General features: G+C 40.4%; 1 long non-coding RNA gene and 1 pseudogene across 1 annotated transcript; both read left to right on the plus strand.

Moving 5' to 3' along the window:
* The window catches only part of LOC113168364, an 80,290-nt pseudogene that overhangs the window by 16,122 nt on the left and 43,149 nt on the right, over nucleotides 1–21,019 (plus strand).
* On the plus strand, nucleotides 3,972–7,388 carry LOC117153077. Its single transcript, XR_004463506.1, has 2 exons — nucleotides 3,972–4,032; nucleotides 7,259–7,388. It is a non-coding gene; the product is annotated as an uncharacterized LOC117153077 (long non-coding RNA).

The following is a 21,019-nucleotide window of genomic DNA, read 5'->3' on the forward strand; positions in this document are numbered from 1 at the left end:
CAACCCTAGGCCCCTCCCTGCTCGCTGTACTGCTGAGTTTCCGGGAGCATGCTGTGGCTGTCAGCAGCGACATTCACAGTATGTTTCATCAAGTTAGACTTCTTCCAGAGGACCAGCCTCTCCTCAGATTCTTGTGGAGAGATGTGAAACAAGAAGAACCACCCAGCATATATGAATGGCGAGTGCTTCCCTTTAACACCACATGTTCTCCCTGCTGTGCCACATTCGCCCCCCAGAAACACATTATCGAACACAGCCGTGAGGGTGAGGACATCAGACAAGCAGTACTGCAGTCATTCTATGTTGACAATTGTTTGCGTAGTCTAACATCAGAGAATGAGGCCAGAGTGCTTGTGGACAAATTGCAGGACATATTGGGCAGTGGTGGGTTTGAGTTGAGACAGTGGGCAAGTAACAAAATCACTGTCATCTCCCACCTTCCACCTGAGATCAGATCAGACAGTGCAGAGCTTGTGATCAACAAAGGTCAAGAAGATGCCTCTGAACCAGCTCTTGGGCTGCGCTGACATTGTTCATCAGATACTCTGACCTATAACCATCACTCATTCACACATTCAACTGTAAGCCTCCGCACCATATATCAGGTGCTTGCCAGTCAGTATGACCCCTTAGGGTTCATTGTGCCTAATACCACAAGAGCTAAGGTGATAGTGCAGAGGTTGTGGGATAAGAAAAGGGACTGGGATGACCCCTCACCCCCAGAGGGTCTTCTTCACATGTGGCAAGAGTGGGAGAGTGAGCTTTCCTCCCTGAAGAACATTGTCTTGCCAAGATGCTACACCAGTGAGGAAATGGACTCTGACACTAACTACAGAGAAATACACATCTTCTGTGATGCTTCAGAGCGCGCATACAGTGGCATATACAGTATGCGTACAAAGAACACAGAAGGCAAAGTCAAAACCACCTTTCTCACCGCCAGATCCCGTGTGGCACCTAAACGGCAACAGTCCATTCCCCGCCTTGAAGTGTGTGCAGCACTAACAGGGGCACAGCTGGCAAATGTGCTAAAGAAAGAACTTACACTCCTCATTCACCAGATAATACTATGGACAGACTCGACCACTGTGCTCACATGGCTGTCCTCAGAATCCTGTAGATTCAAAATGTTTGTAGGAACCCGTGTTGCAGAGATTCAGGATTTGACTGACAGAGAGGCATGGAGATATGTGGATTCTGCAAATAACCCTGCAGATGATATTACCAGAGGCAAGCACCTGCAGGAGTTGACAGCAGACAGCCGCTGGTTTCAAGTGTCACCGTTTCGGCCTGGCTTCAGGCCAAGCTGAGGATTTCCCTCACCTCTTCACTTCACTCTCCCTCTGGACTCCGCCCACCAGCCCATTCTCTCCCTCTGCTCACAGCAATCAGCTGAACATTGGACTCACCTGTGCCCACTTTCCCCTACAAAACTCTCCTCAGCCCTTTTCACCTCTGTCAGTTCGTCGTCGTTCCCAACCTGTTTCCAGCCTGTTTTCCATGTCTGTTCCTGCCCGTCCTCCTCAGCCCTGTCTGCTTCCCCCCCTGGATTCCTTGGACTTGTTTTCCCCCTCTGGACCTTAGACTTTGTTACTTTTTTCCTGCCCTTGTGCAATGGTTTTTGTTTTGTCCTTTGATCCTTGAGTTGTTACTTTGTTCTCGTGTTCCTGCCTGTTTTTGTAGTGTCTGTCGACACCCTCCTTAGTTTGCCTGTTTTTGTAGTTTTCAGTAATAAATCCTGTTTAAGTTCATTCCTGCCTCGTCCCCCTCCTTAAACTGTGACATCAAGGTCCTGCTTTCTTGAAAAACAGCTCAGTTCAGTGGCCACAACTGCATCAGATACCATCTATCTCTGCAGATTGTGAGGTGGTAAAAAAGACTTTTGTGGGCTCATAGCAGCTCACCCAGCTGTTCCAGACATTGAGCAATTAGAGACTTGGCCTCAGGTTGCTGCAGCCACTGCCCAGTGCCTTCACTGGGTGGCTAACACTCCACCTACTGCAGACCATTATCGAGAAGCAGAAAATAGCTTACTTCAGCGAGTGGTTCGACTATCAGAGGTTAATGATGGGGAAGTCTATCTCAAGCAGCAGTCGCATCATCACTTGGTGGCCGACTCCGCCATACTGCTGTCATTGAGGAGGAGACCCTCCACCCAATCATTCTTGATCCAAAACATAAGATCACACAACTCCTTATCCAGCACTATGATGACCAACTTCACCATCCAGGATGTGGACGTGTATTCGCTGAGCTAAGGAGGAAGTAGTGGATTCTAAGGGGAAGAGAGGCTGTCAGACGACATCAGCATCATTGCACTGGGTGCAGGAAGTGGCGTGGAAATCAAAAACAGCCTCGAACGGCAGATCTTCCACCAGCGAGGCTGCGCCTCCACAAACCAGCCTTTAATTCAACAGGGGTTGATTGTTTTGGTCCATACCATATAAAGATTGGACGAAGGACCGAGAAGAGGTGGGGGATCATCTTCAAGTGTATGACCACCAGGGCTGTTCACTTGGATCTCCTCCCTAGTATTGATGCAGATTCAATCCTTATGGCTCTGAGACGGTTTGTGGCCCGCCGTGGCAAACCCTTTGAGCTACTGTCTGACCAAGGCACAAATTTCAGAGGTGGAGAACGAGAACTGCAGGAAGTATTCTCTTCACTACATCCAGACCTTCAAGGCCAGCTGGCCTCTCAACAGATCAAATTTACCTTCAACCCACCAAGCGCTCCCCATTTTGGTGGATGTTGGGAGAGGGAGATAAGGTCCCTCAAACAAGCACTTCAAGTCACCATTGGCACACAGTCAGTCACTGAAGAGGTCCTTCAGACTGTGCTTGTGGAAATTGAGGGTATCCTTAATTCTAAACCATTGGGCTACACCTCATCCGATGTGGCAGACCCTGATCCTATTACACCTAACATCCTGCTTATGGGGCAGCAGGATGCATCATTACCTCAGGTGGTATATCCAGAGTCTGAGATCCTCAGCAGACGGCGGTGGCGTCACAGCCAAATATTGGCAGATCAGTTCTGGAGGAGCTCCATCCGATTCTACTTACCTGGTCTTCAGCCACGCCAGAAGTGGTGTTCAGAATCTGTAAATCTCCAAGCTGGGGACGTAGTAATGATAATCGATCCACAGCTGCCTCGGGCTTCATGGCCCATTGGACTAATTATTCAGACATTCCCTGCATCTGATGGCAGAGTGAGGACTGTGGAAGTCAAAGTAGGAGATCGCTCTTACACCCGACCAGTATCCAGAATTATCAGTCTTCCAAAACTGCCAGACTGTTAAATGTTCCAGTAGTGACAATAGGTCTTTTCTTGTTGTTGTGCAGATTTCTTAAAGAAATTTGGGGGCAACTGTTAAAAAGGCCAATGCCACTTGGACTATTCCGCTCCCCCCCTCTGGGAATGGTATGTTCCGATCGGACCAGCTACGTGCATGAGGAGGTCACGGAGTGAGGACAGTTTCTCTGAGTTCCAGTAAGTTCATTAAGTTCATTGCAACCGTTATTGTTTATGCAGTGTGTGCGTCCATTGAACTAAACCACACACACACACACACACACACACACACACACACAGACATAAAAACACATGAACCTGAATGTGATTGTAATAAGAAATGCTGGAATAAAGCTTTCCTAAAGGAAAGAAGGAATTCCAAGTTTTTGAGTGATCTAACAGTCACTTCAGTGGTGGACAGTAAAGCATCCGAACCCAAGTATAAGGGAGAAGCCAGTGTCAGCCATCTCCATTTATTCAGTATATATAGTAGATTATATATTAGATTATATACAGTAGAATAGATACAGTAGAATATGTGTATTCATGTTAGATCAGCCTCCTGTTTCCATCTCAGACTTAAAACACTGAAGTTGAGTTGATTAATTATCTCTGATATAAAACTATCAACACTTTAATAAACTAACAGAAAACTGTCAACCAGGATTTTGACATTCTCCTTATGTACATTTCTAAAATTAATACTCTGACTTGAGCTGATTAGGATTCATAAACCAGGTTTTCTTCAGTGTCCTGAATCTGTGGGACCTCTGGAGAAACTGTCTCTGCTTCAACAAACTGTCTGCAGCTCTGTGCTGTGAGTCAACGAGGAGGTTTGAGTTGGATTAGACAGAAACTGAAGACAAACTAGAAACATCTGGAACATAACAGACCTGAACATCGACTTTATCCTTCTTCATTGATGTGATTCCTTCTCTTGATGTAGACATAACCCTCAGACTTCAGGTCTGGTCTGATCCACTTTAACATCAGGATATCAGCATCTCTGGGTCCCTGACATTGAAGAGTGACGTCAACTCCAGCTTTTACTTCAATCTCTTGTGGGACTGAAGAAAAAAACACAGAAAAGATATGAAGCAGATCAGTGATACAGTTCTTTAAGACATAAGACCGAAACATATTTACTCTTCATCATCACATCACATGAAACTCAGTTTAGCATCAACATGATCTGAAATAACAGAGATGATGTTTAAAAAGTAAAAACATTAATAATAAATATTCATAGTTATTGTTAAAGCATGAAGCTCAGACCTGATTTTAAACATCTAAATCCTGAGTTTATCTGCAGTTTATAAAACTAATGGGTTTTTATGAGAACTGTGTTCATCTATGTGAATCTTAATCTGACAGCATTTTATTGTGATTAATGTTTATTTTAATTTAAGAAAACAGAAGCTGGAGTTCCATCTGAGAGGAAACAGTTTCTATTCCATTGTCCTGTGTTATTATTATTATGTCATATTATTTTTCTCTGTCCGTTGTCATTGGGTGCTGAAGCCTGTCTCATCTGGGTGAGACGTGAAGTTCACCCTGGACACTATTCATCCTTCAATGTCTTTGGACTGTGGAAGAAAAACCAGAAGTACCTGGACACACAGGTACAAGAGAACATGAAGATCCTCACAGAGGAGCCAGAGAGAGATCACGTCCTTCTAGCTGTGCTGCAGGAATTCTACCCACTCTACCACCATGGTAGTAGTAGTAGTAGTAGTAGTAGTAGTAGTATACGTAGTAATAGTGAAAGTAATGTGGGATTTACACAGTTTGTTTCTGCACTTTCAGTAAATGATGGATCTATGAAACTCCTTTTTAATCTTGCTGCCAGAAACTGACTTTCACTGTGAACAAAGTGATTTTAGAGCAGATTCATGGAGTTTGTTTAAATGTTTCACAGTAAGAGTAAAAACACATTCTCTGTCTTCGAGTGTAAGCTCACACAGGAACAGCTGAAGAAGGTGGAGGAGAAAATCCTAAGCCAATCAGGTCATGAAGTCACCAACATCTTTTCGTCCCCACTGGCAGCTCGTATGTTCAGATATTATTCCACAGATCTTCTGTAACAACATGTTAACTGACATGAACCACTGAGGTTTTACAAAGTGAGTAAAACAGGATTCTGCAACTTTTCCTCAGCTATGTACTGTAAACTAATGAGGTGGCACCAAAAGTGCACGTTTCATCAGTTTCTACTACAGATCTACAGTTTCTACTGTTGTTGAAGCTGATCTCACTCAAACAAATGAGAACTAGTGGACTTTGATACTAAAATCTGTACCTGTTATAAAAAGTGTGCACAGGTTGGCAGGTCTGCAATTCTTAAGTATATTAATAAATGATTTGGTGATTATTTCATTACTACTAATAATAATGAATACTTTATTGATTCCCTCTGGGAAATTGTGGTTGGACAGCTGCCAGTACGTGTCTGCTCCAGAATCAGATCCAGAAATCAAACCACTCACTCAAATACTGATGTGAAAGTTATTTTACTTCACTAATTCATCTGAAAAATACCTCCCTTTCAGACGAAAACCTTCATTTTGTGACGAGCAAGCAACAAAACTAGAGTGAAGACAAAACAGTATGTCAGTCAGAAACATGGCGACAGGTCTGGTTAACGAAACATGGAGTTCATAAAAAAGCACGACGACTGAACTGACAGAGGGTCAACTGGACTGACGTGACGATGAGCTGAGTGTAAACTCTACAATCAGTAATAAAAAACACTGATCTTCATTTAGAGACACTGGAGAGATGATCAGCAAAGACGAGACAACAAAGAAATACACTGTTAATGAGAACAACATGTTGACTTCTGCTGGAGTTCCTTATATGCTCAGCAGACGAAATACAACAGACAGAGTTAACAGACTGAAAACTAGACGGAGACAATTCTTACCGTTTTCTACCATCTTGTGTCTCATCCAGAGTAAAATTCCTCAAAGTAAACATCTCACAGTTTGGTACCATCGTAATCCAAAGTCTGTGTGGAAATGTGTCCCAATACTTTTAGAGTCACATTCTTCAACAGTGAGTCATCGTGTGAGCTGCTGCAGCTGCTGCAGCTCTTGAAGCTCCACTTACTGATCTATAATCTGTTCCATGTGCTGGTTACTTCCTCACTGTGCTGCTGCAGACTGATGTGAAGTGAAACGTTTAGACCAACAAGAAGTAAATCCAGAGATAACTTCCTCTGGATGACTCTTCACCAACACTTTGGTCAAACTACATTTCTCCAAAACACTGATGTGTTTGTACTGAAGAACTGACTGAAACTGAATTAGATATTATTCTAATTATTATCAGTGATCAATCCACACTAATGACAAGAAAATGTTTGAACTTACAAACAGTTGTAAAAATACAATCAATACAGTGTATACAGTACATTAATAATAATAATAATGTATACTTTATTCATCCCCTTGGGGAAATTCGGTTGGACAGCTGCCAGACTGAGTCGGCGCTACTACAGGGTTTCGGTGTCTTGTCCAAGGACACCTCAGCTAGTAGCCAGGAGGAACCGGGAATCGAACCACTCACCCTGGGGTTCGTAGGCGACTGCTCTACCACCTGAGCAGAAAGTGGTGATTTTTGTATTTTAGTCAGAAAAACACTGAGTGAACGCTGAAAAACACTGAGGCAGAGTTAATTAATTAACTGATATAAAACTATAAACACTTTAATAAATTAACACTTTAATAAACCAGGATTTGTATCTTCTCCTAATGTCCATTAGTAAAATTCCTGCTCTGACCTGAGTAGATTAGGATATCAGGTATTAATGAGGAAGTGAAACAGTGGAGGATGGAGGAGACACAGTTCAACTCAGTGTTTGTTGAATTCTCCCAGTGAACAACAACAGGACTCATATCTGATCAGTGGTTTCAACATTGAACTCTTTCTACCTGAATGGTCCCAGAGAAACACAATAAACCAGGTTTTCTTCAGTGTCCTGAATCCGTGGGACCTCTGGAGAAACTGTCTCTGCTTCAACAAACTGTCTGCAGCTCTGTGCTGTGAGTCAACGAGGAGGTTTGAGTTGGATTAGACAGAAACTGAAGACAAACACATCTGGAACATAACAGACCTGAACATCGACTTTATCCTTCTTCATTGATGTGATTCCTTCCTCCTGAAACATATTTACTCTTTGTCTACATGAAACTCAGTTTTCTCCTTTATCTGGGACAGTTCACAAACTTCTTATGTCAGTTGAAACTATAATTTACATTTCGATGAACATGGATCCTGATTCAGATCATTTAGTTTTAAGAAGTCATCTGTGTTATAGTAGATTATAGTTCCTGTTTCTATGTAATATGTAGGTTGATATTAGACCACACCTACAGCTACGTCATTAGACAGACTTCAACTTGAATCAGACTATAATGGACAAAATACTCTAAGATACTAATTAGAGTATTTTATAGTACTTATTATAGTACTTTGATAGAAGTTGTAATCCATATGTGTCAAACTCACGGCCCGCGAGATCATTTCTATATTATTGTTATTAATCACCCGACGATATGAAGCGCTGGTAACACAATAAACTACAGATCCCATAATGCAGCGCTTCAGCTGCCTTCATCAAGTCTAGTTTATGATGCTGCAAGTTATTATGAAGCTGGTCCTCAGGATGTCAAGTAATGTTGAACCATATCGTTACAACGGTGTTCAGAAATACACACTTTGCTGATAAACTGAGTTCTCACGGAGCTTTGGTGACTTTGACGAACAAGAAAATAATTTTGAGTTGCTTCTCAACCCATTTACCGTCTTTGTGGAAACTGCACCTGTGCAGATTCAGATGGAGCTGATTGAGCTGCAGTGTAATGACTGAAGGTAAAGTAGGACACCGCAGGACCAGCACAGTTTATTCACTCCATTCCTGCAGAAATGTCCCAGCTCCGTCCACATGAGGCTCGAACCTTGTTTATGTTTGGTAGCACAAATCTTAGTGAGAAGCTGTTCTCAGTGATGAAGACTAACAATACAGCACACAGGAGTCGTCTCACTGGTGAGAACCTACAGTCCATCCTGAGAATCTCCACAACACAGAACCTCACAACAAATATAAACGAACTTGTTGACAAAAACAGATGCAGCTCTGATAAAATGATATAAGAACAAAGACAACTGAATGATTTGTTTTGTTATTGCTGAAAAGCACAAATTTTATTTATATTTCCAGGTTTTGGTGTTTTTGTCTCCCCCTGATGTTCACCTTCTCACTCCCATCCACAGCCACTTCCTAATACCCTCATTTGGACCACCTGCACTCTTCACTCTCCTGGACTTTATGAGTTGTTTCACCTGTGTGTCTCGTGTCTTTAAAAGCTCCCTCAGTCATCATTCTCATCACCAGTTTCTTATACACACGTCCTTTTTGTTCTCCTCAGCTGTGAGTTTGCAGCACTTTTCAGTTGTTACTTTAGTGGTGGTCATGAAGTCATGAAGCACTTTGAGGTTTCCTAACAATTGTGTGGAGAAAGGTTCAAAGCTTCAAGACCTCAGTGACGTCTGGTGGACAACTGAAGCCATAGCAACCTCTAAAAGTCACGACTGAAGCTCTGGTGCTGTTTCAATCCCATGACAGCAATAAGAGTTGAGAACAGTCTGTGTGGTCATTTTAATGTTTTGTTCATTCATACCAAATAATGATTCTATAGTCATTACAATAAAATATGCAGATGCTCTCTCTCATACTCTAAAACACATTCCTGATTAACCCAAAGAATCAAGGCAAATTATAATATGGGTTAAAGGTTGGTTAAAGGTTTATTAGGGTTTATTATCTCTAACAGGATCAGAGATCCTTCCTACTTTGCAAATGATCAGTTTTTAAATTCAGTGTTTTTACAGAAAACCTTTAAAGATAATATTTTGTCAGTTGAGGACTTGTATAGTTGATTTGAAATGATTATTTACAGAAGCAGACAAGTTAGTTGTCTTCACGGGTTTTTATTAAGAAATATAATTTTTTCTACGGTCGCAGGATCAGTCGGCTCATTCCTGGCACGCAAGTGTCGCAGTGTTTGGTGGTATGAGATAAAAATCATCCCAAATGTTAGAACATCTCTTATTAGTGGTACTCACCATGAAACTTACTCTCTATGAAAAATACTCTCACTGTCCAAACCTCTGTCTCCTCACAACCTCATTTGAAGCATAATGATGAATCTTATATAGCTGCTAAAGAACCAAACACTCAAATCTGTAAAACCTGTCAAGCTGTCTCAGATTCAGAATATATTGAAACACTCTGAGCCAATGAAACACACTGAAACACTCTGAGCCAATGAAACACACTGAAACACTCTGAGCCAATGAAACACTCTCAAACACTCTGAGCCAATGAAACACTCTGAAACACTCTGAGCCAATGAAACACTCTGAAACACTCTGAACCAATGAAACACACTGAAACACTCTGAAACACTCTGAGCCAATGAAACACTCTGAAACACTCTGAGCCAATGAAACACTCTGAAACACTCTGAGCCAATGAAACACTCTGAAACACTCTGAACCAATGAAACACTCTGAAACACTCTGAGCCAATGAAACACTCTGAAACACTCTGAACCAATGAAACACACTGAAACACTCTGAGCCAATGAAACACTCTGAAACACTCTGAACCAATGAAACACACTGAAACACTCTGAAACACTCTGAGCCAATGAAACACTCTGAAACACTCTGAGCCAATGAAACACTCTGAAACACTCTGAACCAATGAAACACACTGAAACACTCTGAGCCAATGAAACACTCTGAAACACTCTGAAACACTCTGAGCCAATGAAACACACTGAAACACTCTGAAACACACTGAAACACTCTGAAACACACTGAAACACTCTGAAACACACTGAAACACTCTGAGCCAATGAAACACACTGAAACACTCTGAAACACTCTGAAACACTCTGAGCCAATGAAACACTCTGAAACACTCTGAGCCAATGAAACACTCTGAAACACTCTGAGCCAATGAAACACTCTGAAACACTCTGAGCCAATGAAACACGCTGAAACACTCTGAAACACTCTGAGCCAATGAAACACTCTGAAACACTCTGAGCCAATGAAACACACTGAAACACTCTGAGCCAATGAAACACACTGAAACACTCTGAGCCAATGAAACACACTGAAACACACTGAAACACTCTGAGCCAATGAAACACACTGAAACACTCTGAAACACTCTGAGCCAATGAAACACACTGAAACACTCTGAGCCAATGAAACACTCTGAAACACTCTGAGCCAATGAAACACACTGAAACACTCTGAAACACTCTGAGCCAATGAAACGCACTGAAACACTCTGAGCCAATGAAACGCACTGAAACACTCTGAGCCAATGAAACACACTGAAACACTGTGAGCCAATAAAAAGCTTTGAAACATTTTAAAGAAAGGAAGCGCGAAACGAAACAGTGATCTGTCACGTGACTCTGGTGTTTCTATACAACCTCCAACAGCGTTTCGAATCACTACACTTCAGGAAGAGTGAGACAAGCTCTGTATCATTTGCCCATCACTAAGTTCTAGTTAAGTGAGTTAGTTTGTTTTTTAGTGTTAATGTATATTTTGTCTGCCTCTGTGTTTTTGATTTTCAATGTTACTTTGTGTTTCTGGTTAGTGTGTTATTTTGTAGTTTGCCTGCGTCAGTCTCTGTTACTTTGTATTTTCTTGTTTGTATCTTCTTTATGACTTTGGTTCTCCAGTTGTGTTGCCACTTTGTTTGTTACTTTGTTTTTTACAGTGCTTTACGTTGTCACTTTGTTTTTTCATTGGGTTTGTGTGGTAGTAGTATGCATTAATTTCCCCCACTGTCGTTTGTTATACTCATGTCCCGTTTGTTAGTTCCTCACACCTAAAGTCCTAAGGTGAATCCAAACACTGAATGACAGTGAGATCCTGTTTGTGGTGGATCTCATTAGAGATGTGCTCCCATCAGCCAGTAACACATGAACACAGTGAACTAGGAGAACAACAGGAACCAGAGCAGCAGTGCTGACTTGTCTCTGTTAGAACCTTCTATCAGCAGTGATCAGACAAACTACTGCAGAACTGAGACCAACATGTTCCTCATTTATTTCACTGGACGTTCAGACCACACAGAGCAGACGTCACCAACGTTGGTGAAGATGAAGATATTTGTGTCCAACATTCACCACAGTCACTACTTCAGTCAGAGTAACTCTCTCTGTGTCCAGCAGGGGGCAGAAGAAGCTGGTTGTACAACAGTACTTTAGAGGGAGAAGACACGTCCTACTACTGAACCAATGTTTAAAACTATTATAACTGACTAAATATTAAACAATCTGCTGAGTTACTTTATGGTAAATTAATTACAAAACAAAAATAAAATATTTAAATTACTAATATCAACAGTGTTACTTCTTGTTACAGTTCTGCTGTACTGCATTGGTAATATATATATAAAATGTAATGAAATGAATACAATTAAAAGATAATATGAATTAATAATATTACATATCTATCGTCACAGGTAATATAAGAAACTTTCTCTAACTCTCAATAATTCACTGATTATTAAACTGTCTTTAAACAAACGTTCAGAATATGTTTCCTGTTCAGTTTAACACTAAATGATGTCGGTGCTGTTAATAGTCTGTGGTTATGGTTTGTGAAAGTTTGTGCACAGTAGAGAGGTGTGGATCTGTTACCACAAACAAACAAGAACAAGTTAAAGTTTCCATTTTAACACCTTTGTATAAACCACAGAACTACATGAGAAAAACAGCTGCTACATTTAGACCAAAGTTTATTGATGCTTCAGAGAAACAAGTGAATTAAATATAAATAAAAAGCAAAGTTAATGTGGAATCACTGAAAACTGTATAAGTGGGTTATACAAAAAATGATCCATGTCTAAAAATGAAATAACAGAATTTAACATGTTGTAACCAGTTCCAGATCAGCAGGTGGACGTCAGTGTTTGAACTGTTGTGAAGGTGTGAAGCTCGACTTCAGTGAAGAGTAGACGACCTCTGGTTCTGGAGAAAAGTCTGAACACAAACACACAGTCACACGTTTGTTAATCAGCCTCTGACGACATGATCTCTCTTTTTATTTGCTGATGACTGAAACATTTCAGCTTCCTTGAAGAAGAAGAACACATTGATCACAATGGATCAGTTCAGAAGTGATGCTCTGTGGTGACATCATCATAGTCATCATCCAATCCCTGCTCAGCCTGGAGGGGTGAGGTCATCACCATGGAGACAGACAGGTGATTTTCTACAGTCAGAAAATGTTAAAAAGAAAAAGTAGAAAATGTATCAAGAGACACTGAGATTGATTGATTGATTGATTGATTGATTGATTGATTGATTAGTGTTTGTGAGGTCAGTGACTGATTCACAGTGTTACCTGTGAGTCTGTGTCGATATAAAGACACCATGAGGAGAGTGGAGATGAAGTACGGACAGAACACCACCAGGTGGAGGACCAGTATGAACACAAGCTGGAGGGAGGTGGAGGCAGGAGGTGGAGATGAAGTAGGGAGCAGTTCTGAAGCAGGGGGTGTAGTGGTGCAAGTGGTTGTAGTTGTAGTTTTACCTGTAGAGAGAATCCAGCTGTTCAGGTGAATGTGTGGATGTAATAAATGTTGAAATCCAAGTTTTCCTCCTGACCTGTGACAGAGATCCAGCTGGGTGGAGACTCTCCATGACTGCTGATGTGACACTTGTAGAGGCCTTCATCAGACTTGGTAACATGGTGGATGGTCATGTGACCTGTAGGCTCAGTCCTGATGAGGGAGCCATCTTTATAGAAATCAGCTGGGAGCTTGGAGGGAGGGCTCTTTGTTTGACAGTGCAGAGTGACATCATGTCCCTCCATCACAGGGAGGACAGGACTCTGCAGGATCACTGATCCACCTCAACACAGAGACAAACTACAGCATTTCATCCATTTCCACACAGACTCATCAACACTAACTCCACAGTCTGATCTTACCAGAGACAGTGATGTTGATGATGCTACTGGTTGATCCCTCTCTGGACTCACACCAGTAAACTCCACTGTCCCATGGGTTGATGAAGCTGATTTTACAGGAAGAACCATTTCCTTCTCCCCATCCATCTTCACACTGAGTCATCTGTTGTCTGGTTGTGTTCCTCCTCAGTGTCCATCCAGCAGAGCTGTCGTCCTCCTCACAGCTCATAGACACAGACTCATCTTCAAACAGCTGAGATCTGTTGGGACTCACAGTCAGACGAGCTGCAGAAAGATTCATGCAGAAATTGCACAAATTAGTTTTGAAGCACCAACTAGTTATTGGAGTTACATTTCAACATTACATTATATCAAGAATGAAGTTAATTAATATTTCTGTCTTCTTTTCCTGAACTTTATTGAGAGCTGCATATTTCTGTCAAATTTGGAATCTGAAATTAAAAACTGTTCCTAAGTTACACTAGAGAATGTAGATGAAACAAATGTCTTAAGTAAGTATTAAGTATTTTATTAATGTCTGTTCCCTGAGCTAAATAAAAAGTTAGAAAAACCCAGAGAGTCTGTTTTAATAATATAATTAACATAGAGACCTCCAATTCAGAGCACACTGATTGTGCAGCCAGCACCTCTGATCTGAAGTTAGGACTGTTAAATATTAGATCTCTTACATCTAAAGCTCTTACTGTTAATGAAACTATCACAGATCAGGAGTTTGATATACTCTGTTTAACAGAAACCTGGATTAAACAGGACGAGTATGTAGCTTTAAATGAAGCAACTCCTCCTGGATACAGCTACATTCACCAGCCTCGTCTGACTGGTAGAGGAGGAGGTGTCGCAGTTATTTATAATGATAAACTGACTATCGTACAAAAGCATGTACACAAATTTAAAGCTTTTGAATGTCTTTATAGTAACATAACAAGTATAGATACAAATATAAAGTCTGCTCAGCCGATCCCGCTAATTATCATTTACAGACCCCCAGGGCCCTACTCTGAATTTCTTTGTGAATTTGCAGATTTCCTTTCTAACCTAGTTGTTTCTGTAGACAAATCATTAATTGCTGGAGATTGGTGCCAAAATAAATTCTAAATTATTTTTCAATTACAAAATTGTAAATATAAGGCAGAAAATTCAAGCTTTAAAACCAGACAATTTAGTTGACGCAGGTGATGAGCTAACCTCAGCAGATCAGTACCTAGATTACTTTACTCCTCTTGAAGAGAATGAACTAATTTCACTCATCTCAACCTGTACATTCGACCCTATACCGACACACTTTCTAAAACAGATAGTGCCAGAAATAATAGAACCCCTGCTGACAATCATAAATTCCTCACTCAGCTGTGGGTATGTCCCAAAGTGTTTTAAATTAGCAGTTATTAGACCGCTAATCAAGAAACCTGATCTCGACCCCTGTCAGCTGTCCAATTACAGGCCCATATCAAACCTCCCCTTTATCTCAAAGATTCTCGAAAAGATAGTAGCTGGGCAGCTATCCTCGTATCTTCATAGAAATAACATACATGAACTCTATCAGTCAGGATTTAGGCCTCAGCACAGCACAGAGACGGCACTTGTTAAAGTAGTAAATGACCTCCTATTGGCCGCTGATCAGGGTAGTGTCTCTGTGCTTGTGCTACTCGATCTCAGTGCAGCTTTCGACACCATTGACCATAGTATTCTCCTTCACAGACTAGAAAATGTTGTTGGAATTAAGGGAACAGCCCTCTCCTGGTTAAGGTCCTATTTGACTGATCGTTATCAGTATGTAGATCTAAGTGGCGATTACTCCACATGCTCTCCAGTGGAGTTTGGTGTTCCACAGGGTTCAGTTTTAGCCCCACTGCTTTTTTCCCTCTACATGCTTCCTCTGGGTAACATAATCCGTAAACATGGTATTAACTTTCATTGTTATGCTGACGACACACAGTTATATGTTTCATCAAAACCAGATGAGATCAAACTGCTTAATAAAGTTGAGCAATGTGTAAAGGATATACGAGACTGGATGCTAATTAACTTCCTTCTGCTTAATCCTGATAAGACAGAAGTACTAGTTATAGGTTCATCTGCAGCTAGAAGCAAGATGTTAGACCACACCGTAACTCTAGATGGCCTTTCCGTTATATCTAGTGCAACAGTAAAAGACCTTGGTGTGATTCTAGATTCCAGTCTTTAATTTGAAGCTCATGTAGATAATATCACCAGGACAGCTTTCTTTCACCTCAGAAATATTGGTAAGATAAGGAATATTTTGTCACTAAATGATGCAGAAAAATGAGTCCATGCTTTCATCACCTCTAGGTTGGACTACTGTAATGCCTTACTGTCTGGCTGTTCAGCCAGGTGCATAAACAAGCTTCAGTTAGTTCAGAATGCAGCAGCGAGAGTCCTCACTAGAACCAGAAGATATGAGCACATCACCCCATCTTATCTACACTTCATTGGCTCCCCGTGAAATTTCGCATTGATTTTAAAATACTACTTTTGACATTTAAAGCATTAAATGGTCTTGTGCCGCAGTATCTAAGGAAATTGCTAGTGTCTTACGATCCACCACGCCTACTTCGCTCAAAGGATGCTGGCTGCCTGTCAGTACCTCGTATCCTAAAAACTACAGCTGGGGGCAGAGCTTTTTCTTACAAAGCCCCAAAGTTATGGAATAGCCTTCCAAATAAAGACATTAACTGTTATAATGAACTGCTGCCTACACAGCATGTAATCACCCATATGAGGATGGGTTCCCTGTTGAGTCTGGTTCCTTTCAAGGTTTCTTCCCTTTGCCTTCTCTCGTCCTCGGCTTGCTCTTCAGGGACAATCTGATTATTATGATTCATACACATTCACTGTTCATGTACTGTTCTTTGGTGGTAAAGCTGCTTTGTGACAATGTCAATTGTAAAAAGCGCTCTACAAATAAAATTGAATTGAATTGAATTGTTGTGAACAGCTCACTAATCACTCAGCAGTATTCACGTTTCAAGAGAATTGTTTTTACACTAATAGATGATGTTGTAGGTTAATTAATCTGTTCATTAATATGTAGTTAATGAAAGGTGGTTTTGGAGTCTGTGTCTCCAGGAGTTAAAGAACTCTGTAAAGTAAAACCAGTTTCTTGGTAAATATGGTCGTTCTTCAACACAGACTCAATCTGAACGAGTGTTAGCTTCAATCACCTTCATCTATTTATCTAAAACACTGTACAAGTGTAAGTTAAGGAGCTGCTGAGTAAAATCAGCAACTTGATGTTTAAACATCTTTACAGAATCAGAAGAGAAGTTTACTGACCTTGGTTTGTTGTGCAGCACAGCCGTGAGATCACGACTGAAGAAGATATAAATAAATAATATTATGAAAGTGGGAGATAGAAATGAATTCATGGTAAATAACTGGAAACACACTTATCTACTGGTTATTTCTGTGTAATCATCATGAATCAGAGTCAAACACAGTTCTGCACAAACAGCTGGAGACTTTTTGAAATTGACAAGAGATCAGAGAATTTCAGCACTTTCTGCCTGATCAGCAGGTTTTGTATTATTCTTAAATATTTTGATTTCTTGTTGATGATCAGTACCTGAAGTCAGAGTGTATGAAACATAAAGAACAAACCTGAGCTGTAACTATAAAGAGGGAGGGTTGGACGGAGTCTCATACTGGTTCTAACTTAACTTGTTCATCATAACTTTGTATAGTACAATGGATCATTATTCTAATAAATACATAAATATGAAAACACTTTTTGTAAGTTGAATATTACTTCAATACTGAAGCAGCATCGCTCTGTGGCTAAATTAAACTGAATGTGTTGCATCATAGTTACCCAGTTAGCTAGTTAACTAGCATGTTAGTAAGATAATTATCTAACTTACTGCAAATGGAAAGAAGTAGAGTTTAAAGTTAGTTTTTAAAGCTGCTTAATGACATTTTTTCACTGTTGATCTTTATCGTGATCCACACCGTCAGATTACAAATTATTTAACATCTAGTTTACATTTTAAAGCCCAGATTTTGATTTGTTTGCTTTTCTTGTCAAATTTCTTGACAAACTGTGTGATCCTGCGATCACCAACAAATCTGACAATAATAAAAAACAAAATAACACATGTTGTACTCACAGAGCAGCCACTGAAGAGCTGTTTGGTCCATTGTTACACTTTGTGATGTGAGATCATCAACACGTTTGGTCAGAGCAGTTAGTTTTACTTCCTTCCTCTTTTTTATTTGAGTATGTAGGTGTGACATTTCCTTCTAAGCCGTTGACAGGAGAGAACACATTTAGTTTTATGTTAATATGTCACAGATAAACCATCAGCACTGAGCCAATATGTTGTTCGAGGTCTTGTATGAACATCTTCCACCAAACAGAATACAGTGACAGGATGAACTTAGCATCATCTGAAGAATCAACTTATGAAATTCAAGATTCTAAAAAGTTCATTAATCACATGTGGGAATTATTTAACATTCACATTTATCTGTTATTTTTGTTTGTTTTTATTAATTTGTTTTAGAGCTGTTGCTTTGTTTGTATCTGATCAACAACACAAGCAAAAGAACTGTAAGATCATAAACGGCGTTGACGCTGCAGAGGTGAGAAACTTCACAGGTAATACTGCATTTCCTACAAATATAGCAGCATAAAGAGAGATGGTCACGTGACGACCAGAGCTCTGTAGCTTCAGTCTTCACGTTGTCTGTTCTCCTTCTTAGTATTGTTGCTATAATGTAAAAACACATACTGACCCAGACATTAACACCCAGATCCACTAATCTACCACTATGTATTTATTGACTCTTACTGCTCGAATAAAAGAACAAAGTTGATTATTAAATGATTCTAACCTGAACCTTAATCTAAGTCTGTTTGAGAACCAGACAATCCCAGAAGAGTAAACTGGTTCTTCTAACATATACCAGTAAACATGCACACACTTACACTGACTGAAGCCTAATTCCCAGTAAGCCTGTTAAACTCAGCAGCTTGAATGTGTGTCTGTGTGTTATTAGTGTTGAACTGCTGACTCAGGAGGATCAGAGGAAAACCAGCACCACTAATCTGCCCCTCCACACCTTTCACTGTCTCTTCCTTTCTCACAGTTACTTTCTTTCTGCTCCTGTCACCTGTGTTATTTCTCTAGGTCATTAATCCTTCCTTATTTCCTTCCTTATTTCCTTCCTTATTTCCTTCCTTATTTCCTTCCTTATTTCCATCCTACCTCATTCCTCTTCTGTTCCCACTTCTTATTCTTCTGTGTGGTCTCTAGTCTTTCCTCTGTCTTCTCTGTGGGTTTCCATCATTTCTATTCTGTTTGATCCTGTTTCTCATACTAACACTGCTCATCCTAACTTAAAGTTAGGATGAGCAGTGTTAGAATAAAAACAGTGATAAAAGTGATGACAGTGATAAAAGTGATGACAGTGATGACAGCCCTGATTCTCAGTTGGTCTGAAAGTACCATTAAAGCAAAGTGGTGTTTATCGTTTTTAAATGTTCTCTTTCGTGGTTCCAACTAAAAATAATAAACCTCTTGGTAGATGACACCAGGTTAGACTGTGATGAAGTCAAGAACAGATTAAACTGGAGTTGTTTTAGTTTCATGTTTCTCTCTCTAACAACAGAAAGTCATGGGGAACAGCACGTCCATGGATAAAGTAGCTCCATTAGCCCCTCCCTCCACGTCCAGGTTAACACCACCCACCATCGTTCTACAAGACATGGAGGAGGAGCCAAGTTCAGTCAGGGAGGGGGACAGGTGAGACCACACTGTATGGTAGATGGGGGGGGCTTCTCTTCTGTTTCCAGCTGGTGGATACCGGCCTTGTAACCGAGGGCAAGAGATTATCACCTGACAGGTGGGTAAGAGATAATGGAGTAGTTTCTGGTAGGTTTGTTAATACAGTCAACACTTTACGTGGCTCTCTGAAGATGTGTGATGACAGTGATAAAAGTGAAAAAATTACACAGTTATAAAATTGAATTTCAAAATTTAAATTGTATTAAATGCAACAGTCTAATATCACATTAGAACATATGCAGGAAAAACTCTATCCTGAAAGTGTTTTTTTAACCAATATATAAGACTAGAAAGAACAACAGACAACAACAATACAACGATAATATTTCATTTATCAGTCACTACTGGACCCAGAGTCACAGTTCTGACAGATATAGACCGACAGTCCAGGGCTGTAGTCCTTGTGTGCCCACTGTTTGCACATGATGCACTGAAACCATTTCTCCCTGGGGCGGCTGTTTGAGAAGGGCTCAACACACACCAAGCAGAAACATTCTTCTTCATCTGAGGATGACTATCTACTGCTCTTCACTGAAAATTGAACAATATTTGATATATCCCACTGGCAAGCATGGGAAAATTCCAACAACTTCAGCTGGACTTTTTGCAATATTACATCAGTTAGTTTGGTAGTGATAGTTTATCTGAAATTCTTTAGCCATTCCTCTGACATTTTGTAGCGTAGCATAGAAAAAAACGATGCAAAATATAGCACTGATATAGCATAACACTTCAGGCTTTTTAACTGGTAAGAATAGTTTTTTATGAACAAATTTTCTCATAAACTACATGAAAATTTTCACATTGTTAAAAATGTCCATTTTGCCATGAAAAAAAAAACTAACAGTTCTCTCACCTCATTATAAAGTGTCTTGCTGCAGAAAAGTAATAGTAGGTGATCTTTGACCCAAATTCCTGAAAATTTAGTGGTAACAATTTTTAACAGCACCCCCTAGGGACCGAGTTAAAATCAATACGACAACCAACCCATGTGACAACCAACCCCGTTCTCCCCTACTCACACACCAACACATAGACACATGTCACTGTTTTAAAACATACATTAACACTGCTGAACGCAGCTTAGTGAAGACATTAAAGTTCTGACATATAAAAAATATAAAAGGGTTTGGAGCCAACTAGTGGAAAATGTAGGAGCTGCAATGTTGCAGACCACCTGTTACCCACTCGTCTGATGTGAACTTGGTTCATCAGGATGCTGGAGTTCTTCCAGAGGACTGAAACAAGGACAAACTACCCCAACGCTCTCCGCGTCTCCAACCTCGTCATGTACATCGTCATCATCATCCACTGGAACGCCTGCCTCTACTACTCCTTCTCTAAGGCCATCCGTGGGGTCTGAATCCTGACTCTAGTTCTTTGGTTGATGGCTACTTTAACAAAGACTCTAACACTGTGTCTTCTCCAGGTTTTGGTGCCGACAGGTTTGTTTATCTCGACCCATCAGTCGTCTGGTGAGGAAGTACGCCTACAGTATGTACTGGTCCACGCTGACACTCACCACCATTGGAGAAACGCCGCCTCCTGTGGAGAACTCAGAGTACTTCTTTGTAGTCACAGACTTCCTGGTGAGTGTGAAATGTAGACGTAATAGAAGGGAAACTGTTTGAGTACTAACACAAACATGTAATTAATAATATATAATAATACTATTAATAATAAAACCAAAGAACAAACTTAAAAACTGAGGTTCTGAACTCAGGTTCAATAACCAACTCTACTTCTCTAGTACCACGTTGCGTGATGTTAATCAGTCATTTTAAATTAATCATTAATCTCCAGGAATGGATTTCATATCTTCTGTTCTACTCTTCTCCAGGTGGGTGTGTTGATTTTTTCAGAAAGGTCAGTTCGTTAACTAGTTAGTTCAA

Source organism: Anabas testudineus, chromosome 18 (assembly GCF_900324465.2).
Source record: "Anabas testudineus chromosome 18, fAnaTes1.2, whole genome shotgun sequence".
Classification (NCBI taxonomy): domain Eukaryota; kingdom Metazoa; phylum Chordata; class Actinopteri; order Anabantiformes; family Anabantidae; genus Anabas; species Anabas testudineus.